Below are 9352 nucleotides of genomic sequence, written 5' to 3'. Positions count from 1 at the left end.
TGGGGTCTATGTTCTCCTATTCCACATTCCATAACATGACATTTATTAACATTAAATTCCATTTGCCAAGTGGTGCTCCATATACTTATTTTGTCCAGGTCTTCTTGAAGGGCATGACATTCGTCTAAATTTCTTATCCTTCCTATTATCTTAGCATCATCAGCAAACATGTTCATATAATTCTGTATACCAACTGGTAGATCATTTATGTACACAATAAACATCACTGGTGCAAGAACTGAACCCTGTGGTACTCCACTTGGGACATTTCTCCATTCCGATACATTGCCTCTGATTACTGCCCTCATTTTTCTATCAGTCAGAAAATTTTTCATCCATGATAGAAGCTTACCTGTCACCCCTCCAATATTTTCCAGTTTCCAGAACAACCTCTTATGTGGAACTCTGTCGAAAGCCTTTTTTAGATCCAGATAGATGCAGTCAACCCAACCATCTCTTTCCTGTAATATCTCTGTGGCTCGATCATAGAAACTGAGTAAATTCGATACACAGGATCTTCCAGATCGAAAACCATACTGTCTGTCTGATATTATATCATTTCTCTCCAGGTGTTCTACCCATTTAGTTTTGATTAGCTTTTCCAATACTTTCACTATTACACTTGTCAATGATACAGGTCTATAATTGAGGGGGTCTTCCCTGCTGCCACTTTTGTAGATTGGAACTATGTTAGCCTGTTTCCACACGTCTGCTACGATTCCTGTACACAGGGATGCCTGAAAGATCAGGTGAAGTGGAATGCTGAGCTCAGATGCACATTCTCTCAGAACCCATGGTGAAACTCCATCTGGGCCAGCTGCTTTGTTCTTACCGAGCTCCTTTAGCATATTTTCCACTTCATCTCTAGACACCTCTATCCGCTCTATGTTGTTCTCTGGAATTCTTATTGTGTCTGGTTCTCTGAAGATTTCATTTTGTACAAACACACTTTGGAACTTTTCATTTAATGTTTCACACATTTCCTTTTCATTTTCCGTGAATCTGTTTCCCATTTTCAACCTCTGGATATTATCCTTTACCTGCAATTTGTTTATTTATTTATTTATTTATATATATACAAGAAGGTACATTGGGTTTGTGAGAATACATTGGATAGTACAGTATTTACATTCTTGTAAAGCCACTAGTACGCGCAGCGTTTCGGGCAGGTCCTTAATCTAGCAGATTAAGTTTATGTTGTTTATGAATTTGTAGAATAGGCCCGGTTCTGTTTTACATTTATCCGCTATCACTTTTTCAAAATTTCTTTCTGCCTCTCTCCTTACTGCCGTATAGTTGTTTCTCGCATCTTTGTATCGCTGGTATGTTTGGGGGTTTGGCCTCTTCCTATACTGATTCCATTTTTGTGTCTTTTGGTCTCTGGCCCTCTCACAATTTCTGTTGAACCAATCCTGTTTTCTGGCCCTGCATCTCTGTTTTGGTATGAATGTTTGTGTGCCTTCTTCGTATATTTTTAAAAATTTGGCATACATTTCATTTACTTCCCTTTCTAGCAACAAGTCTGTCCAATTACACTCATTACAAAAATTTTGAAGTTCCCCATAGTGACCTCTCCTTAAATCGAGTTTATCAACTTTTTCAATGTCCCCATTTTCTTCTAGATGATATCTTAAAGCATAATCAATGTCTAACAGGATGAGATCACTCTTTCCCAAGGGAGGAAGGTACTGGATGTCAAATATCCAGATGTTTTTTTGGTTTTATAGTAAATGGTCAATTGTATCTTTTGATTTTTGTCTGTAGGGATAATGTTCCTATTAACAATATCTTTCAGGACTCTTTCCTCCATTTTATGAGCTGTGGAAAAGAAGTTCCTGTAAAATAATCTAATAGGGGGTACAGGTGTTGTGTTAGTTGTCTCTTCAGAGGTTGCATGGCGTTTCACCTTCCTTCTTATGATGTCTTCAACGAAACCATAGGAGAAGCCATTGTGGACTAGGACCTGCCTTACCCTACAGAGTTCTTCATCGACTTGCTTCCATCCTGAGCTGTGGCTGAGAGCACGGTCGACATAAGCGTTAACAACTAACTATATATATATATATATATATATATATATATATATATATATATATGTCGTACCTAGTAGCCAGAACTCACTTCTCAGCCTACTATTCAAGGCCCGATTTGCCTAATAAGCCAAGTTTTCCTGAATTAATATATTTACTATAATTTTTTTCTTATGAAATGATAAAGCAACCCTTTTCTCTATGTATGAGGTCAATTTTTTTTATTGGAGTTAAAATTAACGTAGATATATGACCGAACCTAACCAACCCTACCTAACCTAACCTAACCTATATTTATAGGTAAGGTTAGGTTAGGTAGCCAAAAAAAGCTAGGTTAGGTTAGGTTAGGTAGGTTAGGTAGACGAAAAAACATTAATTCATGAAAACTTGGCTTATTAGGCAAATCGGGCCTTGAATAGTAGGCTGAGAAGTGCGTTCTGGCTATTAGGTACGACATATATATATATGTATATATATATATATATATATATATATATATATACATACATACATACATACATACATACATACATACACACACACACACACACACACACACACACACATAGGCAATTAGGTGAGTACACACACACACACACACACACACACACACACACACACACACACACACACCTATACCTGCATTTGGGTGATAAAAAATACTTATTTTGGAACTGATTTATTAATTTTATTATTTCGAAGCCGTAGGTCACTGAACTGTGGCGACGAAATTGAACAAAACTCGCCTGGTGTTGTGTTCGATTTCCAGTAACATTAATTTCTCTCAAATATTCAATTTACATCAAATTGTATATTTTTGGGTTACTTGGTTAGTTTAGCAACATTATTACAGTAATATGAGCTATAAAAAAATACTTTGGAACTGATTTATTTATTTTATTATTTTGAAGCCGTAGATCACTGAACTGTTGCGACGAAATCGAACAAAACAAGCATGGTGTTGTGTGGACAGGGATTAGACCCATCCACTCGTGCTGGAGTTGTGCCGCCAATAACGTGAATAATTTCTCAAATAGCAGATATCTATCATATTACAGTATATTTTGGGTTTTATTTAGTTTAGTTTAATTAGGATAATAAAGAGTTACTAAAACACCAGTTTTAGAAATGATTTATTAATGTGAAACGTTCAAAGTCATGGGTCACTGAACTATGACAACACAGACGAAAGTGAGTGAAACCTCACTGTAAAGTGAGGTTTACTGTACAGTATTCCCTTATCTGTCCACCCTCACTCGACTTGTTTCATCACAGAAAATGTATGTAAGAAGATTTCAACACATTAGCTAGCTATTCACGCTTTAGCCTTTAAATTAATTTACAAAGATACGTGTGCCACAAATCGGTGAACAAAAATCATTGAAACTCAGTCGTTCACTTGTGTGGACCACTCTGGCTGGTGTTTGGTTAATATGCATCACTTCTTGTATGGACCATTTTGGCTGGTGTTGGTTCATATGGTTCACTTGTTGTGTGATCCAACATGTCTTATGAAGGAATTATTAATAGTAATCTGTAATAGAATGAGACAGTTTTCCACCACTCTGTGAACTCTGTCCCAACATTGTAAGCTTGTGGTCCACTTGTGGTTCACTTGTGTGGTCGACTTGTATGATCCAACTTGTCATATAAAGGAATTACTAATTGTAATCTGTGAGGGTATGGTAAAGTTTTCCACCACTCTGTAAACTCTGTCCCAACATCGTAAGCTTGTGGACCGTTTGTGGTCCACTTGTGGTCCACTTGCATGGTCCACTTGTGTGGTCTACTTGTATGATCCAACTTGTCATATATTGGAATTATTAGTTGTAATCTGTGAGGGTATTGTAAAGTTTTCCACCACTCTGTGAACTCTGTCCCAACATCGTAAGCTTGTGGACCACTTGTGGACCACTTGTGCGGTCCACTTGTGCGGTCCACTTGTGTGATCGAACTTGTCATATGAAGGAATTAATAATTGTAATCTGTGATAAAATGGGAAAGTTTTCCACCAGTTTGTGAACTCTGTCTCGACGTCGTAAGCAAATCCGAACATCCCCCACTTCGGCGAACCATTGTTCATCAAACCGGGTGAGTAAATCCGGCCTGAAAAGTGTGCGAACTAGCTGGAGATTCGTTGAATTGGGGTACGTTGAATCGAGGTTGTACTGTATATATATATATATATATATATAATGTCGTACCTAGTAGCCAGAACTCACTTCTCTGCCTACTATGCAAGGCCCGATTTGCCTAATAAGCCAAGTTTTCATGAATTGTTTTTCGACTACCTAACCTACCTAACCTAACCTAACTTTTTCGGCTACCTAACCTAACCTAACCTATAAAGATAGGTTAGGTAGGGTTTGTTAGGTTCGGTCATATATCTACGTTAATTTTAACTTCAATAAAAAAAATTGACCTCATAATGAAATGGGTAGCTTTATCATTTCATAAGAAAAAATTAGAGAAAAAATATTAATTCAGGAAAACTTGGCTTATTAGGCAAATCGGGCCTTGCATAGTAGGCCGAGAAGTGCATTCTGGCTACTAGGTACGACATATATATATATATATATATATATATATATATATATATATATATATATATATATATATATATATATATATATATATATATAATATGCGAACAAGCCTGAATGGTCCCCAGGACTATATGCGTCTGAAAACTCACACCCCAGAAGTGACTCGAACCCATGCTGCCAGGAGCAATGCAACTGGTATCTACAGGGCGCCTGGCAGTATGGGTTCGAGTCACTTCTGGGGTGTGAGTTTTCAGTCATATATATATATATATATATATATATATATATATATATATATGTCGTACCTAGTAGCCAGAATGCACTTCTCGGCCTACTATGCAAGGCCCGATTTGCCTAATAAGCCAAGTTTTCCTGAATTAATATTTTTTCTCTAATTTTTTCTTATGAAATGATAAAGCTACCCATTTCATTATGTATGAGGTCAATTTTTTTTATTGGAGTTAAAATTAACGAAGATATATGACCGAACCTAACCAACCCTACCTAACCTAACCTAACCTAACCTAACCTATCTTTATAGGTTAGGTTAGGTTAGGTAGCCGAAAAAAGTTAGGTTAGGTTAGGTAGTCGAAAAACAATTAATTCATGAAAACTTGGCTTATTAGGCAAATCGGGCCTTGCATAGTAGGCTCAGAAGTACGTTCTGGCTACTAGGTACAACATATATATATATATATATATATATATATATATATATATATATATATATATATATACACACACACACATATATATATACACACAGTGAGGCCTCGACTTACGATGGTAATCCGTTCCCAGAGATGGATCATAAGTCAAAGCGATTTTTCCCATAAAAAATAAAGGGAATTGAATTATTCCGTTCCCCACCCTCCAAAATATTAACTTACAAATACATTTTATACTGAATACAATGTTTTTTTTCTAACTACAATACAGTGCATATATTTATCTTACCTTTATGGAGAACTCATGATGCATATGGAAGATGGTGAGGAGGGGGGAGGAAGAGAGGTGTTACTGTTTGGATGGGGAGTCGCCTTCCATTATAACATCAGGCAGTGATGACTTCTCTAGGGGTACACTCCTACGTTTTGCCTGCATACCACTAGGACCTGGTTGTGATTCACTGCTTGTTTGTCTCACTAAAAAGTTTCCAGAGATTTTTGTTTTTCCATGTGTTTTAATTTTTGTCTGTAGTGAGGCATCACAGTGTCATTAAAAAGGTTAAGGCAACGGCCTACTGCATCGTGATTTGGGTGAGTCGTTTCAGCAAAAGTTTGCAATTCTTCCCATGCTGCACACATTTTCTTAATTAATGAGGACGGGACATTCTGTACTGTCTCCTCTTCCCCTGAAGAAATTTCCTCAGCTGTCTCTTGTTGCTGCTCCTTGTGTAGTTCTTCGGTGGTCAGTTCTTCGCTGTGTTCCTCCACCAGGTCGCAACACACAACTCTCAGAACACTATGAATGCCACTTCTTTTTCTAAATTTCTCAAACCATCCCCTGCCCACCTTAAACTCTTTCGCATTTGCATTACTCATTCCAGGGGTTTTCTTTAAAAGGTCTTCATGCAATTTCCTTGCTTTTTCACAAATGATGGCCTCTAAAACTCTATCACCCGCTAACTCCTTGCTGTGTATCCAAATTAATAATAACTGTTCAACAGCCTCAAGTGTTTGTGTTCTATGTTTCGTGATTATTGATGCACCTTTTGCCACTTTAGCACTCATAATGTCCTTTTTCTTAGCCAGTATGGTGGATATCGTTGACTGAAATTTGTTGTACTGCCTAGCTAGTTCAACAACCCGCACACCATCTTCATATTTACGAATGATCTCTTGTTTTTGCTCTATGGTCATCCTTATATGGGTTTTTATATGTTGAACCTTACCACTGACATTCTTGGGACCCATGGCATGATATATAATAATTACTTTTATGTTCAAAAAGCAAAAAATCACCACAAAAACGGAATTTCTTATAGGCATGATCATCACTAAGCGGGCAGCTGTAGTAAACTGAGGTAGGTCGGCCCACGTGACCGGAAACCACGCGCTCGGTCGACTCAAACTGTGTACCAACAAATATCGTTAGTCGATGACACCATCGTATGGCGAGTCGCATTTTCGATCAAATTTACATTGTAACTCGAAATTATTGTAAGCTGGGGCAATCGTAAGTGTCGAGGTGACACCATCGTATGGCGAGTCGCATTTTCGATCAAATTTACATTGTAACTCGAAATTATTGTAAGCTGGGGCAATCGTAAGTGTCGAGGTGCCACTATATATATATATATATATATATATATATATATATATATATATATATATATATATATATATATATATATATATATATATATATATATATGAGACAGTGTCAGACCACAATGGAAGAATTTAAACAGGAATTTCCTTCATAAGGAACTTCCTGTTTCAATTCTTCCTTCGTGGTCTGACACTGTCACATTTTTCATCACGTGTCAATTTTTGTGATTTACAGACACACGCACACACACACATTTATATATATACTGTATATTTTTTTAATCATTTTCATATACAGTACTGTACAGTACTTATATTTATTGGCATAAAATCTGAGAGGGCCATCATATTGATACTAGCTGTTAATGAAGGTCATATGTCTCTAAAAGCTTTGCAGTCATTGCTCTTTCATCCTCATTTTGTCATAATCTATTTTGGCCATTAGCATTGCTTGGGTCATCACAGACTTTTGTCTGGATTGTTTTAAATCTAATTTTCTCCTCGTATGGTCTAAAACTGAGGTTTCATGCAGAAACTGGTGGTTCGTCAAACAGTGAAGGTGCCCCTGACATTTAATTGTTTATTGGTGGGTTGAGGTTTTAAATTGAGGTAACTTCAAGTATCTGCTGCTATAAAATTTAGGAGCCTTTATTTGAGATCTCGACCCACTAATAAACAAACAAATGCCCTTTCTCATTTCACTGGTTCAGTAATTGTTGTGGGGAATCTCACTGTCAGACAGGGTTATCTTAAGATGATTTCGGATTTCGGGTGTCCCCGCGGCCCGGTCCTCGACCAGGCCTCCACACCCGGGAAGCGGCCTGTGACAGTTGATAAACTCCCAGGTACCTATTTACTGCTAGGTAACAGGGGCATCAGGGTGAAAGAAACTGCCCATTGTTTCTCACCGACGCCTGGGATTGAACCCGGGACCACAGGATCACACGTCCAGTGTTCTGTCAGCTCAGCCACTGGCTCCCTGAAGAGGAGAGGAGAGGAGAGAGTGAAGGGCACTGAGGACATTAGCTGACAGTAGCTCAAGTCACTAATCCAATTGTAACTTGGGTCACTAAAGACCCAATAGGAAGATAAATTGAAGACGACTTAAGTATGAAAGTTATCCAAGGTGCCAACTACTGTACTTGCCAACAACCTGCAGGAAAATATGAACATAGGCCACTTAATTAATTTAACCATTTCAAAAAGATTATTGTAAGCCAAAATGTCATGCAAAATTAGCATATAACATGGCAAAACCTTTGACAATGTAGTGTTCTGTGACCCATTACAAAAAACAAAAAATGACAAGAAAGATGAAGAATGTATATAAAATAGCTTATATACTATTACAGTACAGTATATTCATTCAGCATTGTATCAGATTATGTCACAAATTTCACAATATATACCATATACATGCATGCATGCATACATTGTATAGATTTTACATGTCATCATTTTCAACCTGTAATTGCAATGTCGTTAAAAAAAATCCAGATAAGTTTCATCTTCCATGCTTTCCCCTCCCTCCCACCCCCCACATCTCTTTAGCTCTTGTTTCTGTTTTACTGTACTTAGAGTTCAGTTGTTGTAAATAAATATTGTACTGTATATGCATGTAAACAAGCATGTATAAAATATGAAATGCATATTAAAATGAATATCTACTAGCACCTCCATTCAGCTGTCCACATTTTGTAATACATTTACCTAAATATTCTTAGTTTACTAAGATTTATCAATACCATATTAAAATGCTTCAGGTATTTCCAGAAACTCAACGTGAGTGTCTTAATATTCAGCGGTTAGACTGTGCACTCTTCTATATTTATTCATTTTTGTAAGTGCTTTTAAACAATAACATATTGAATGCTGAATATTTCTGGATTATCATTTTATATACAGTATTTAATTTAAACTATGAAGAGCTCCTGGCCATACACTTGAATATTTTTTTATTTCCTCTTTTTGTCTTGAGGACCACTGTGATCCATGTTTATGAAAGTGAAAGATTAATAATATAAATGGATTATATAAGCTATATACAGATATATATGCAATTTCTCTATTTTCAGAATTTTTAAGCTACTTAAATTAAAGAAGTTGATAAATTTTGTAGGACCGAGTTCTTGCTTGCTATTATCAGATCAGATAATGGTACTGAATAGCTTGCAGATAATTTAATATGTGCACCACTTTGACTCTAATTTTCTACAGCCCTTCTAACTCCTTCGTGGAACACTGCCCATATAAGTTGTACATTTTGTTCAACTATGGCTTTTGTACAGATTATGATTAATGAGTAAACACATTTTGATATACGTAATTGTTTCATTTCCTCTATCATTATTATATACATATAGAAATTTTGAAACATTAGATTATATCTTATAGTCAACTGTGTGTGGAAGAGGAGGGCTTTCATTGAATACACCTGTTATACTGTATAGTGATTCAAAATCCTTTGTGGGGGTGATTTTAAAAAATCTCTAGTGAAGGGAGG

Source organism: Procambarus clarkii, chromosome 17 (assembly GCF_040958095.1).
Source record: "Procambarus clarkii isolate CNS0578487 chromosome 17, FALCON_Pclarkii_2.0, whole genome shotgun sequence".
Taxonomy (NCBI): Eukaryota; Metazoa; Arthropoda; class Malacostraca; order Decapoda; family Cambaridae; genus Procambarus; species Procambarus clarkii.
The sequence above is the reverse complement of the archived record's forward strand: the minus strand, read 5'-3'. Positions refer to the sequence as shown.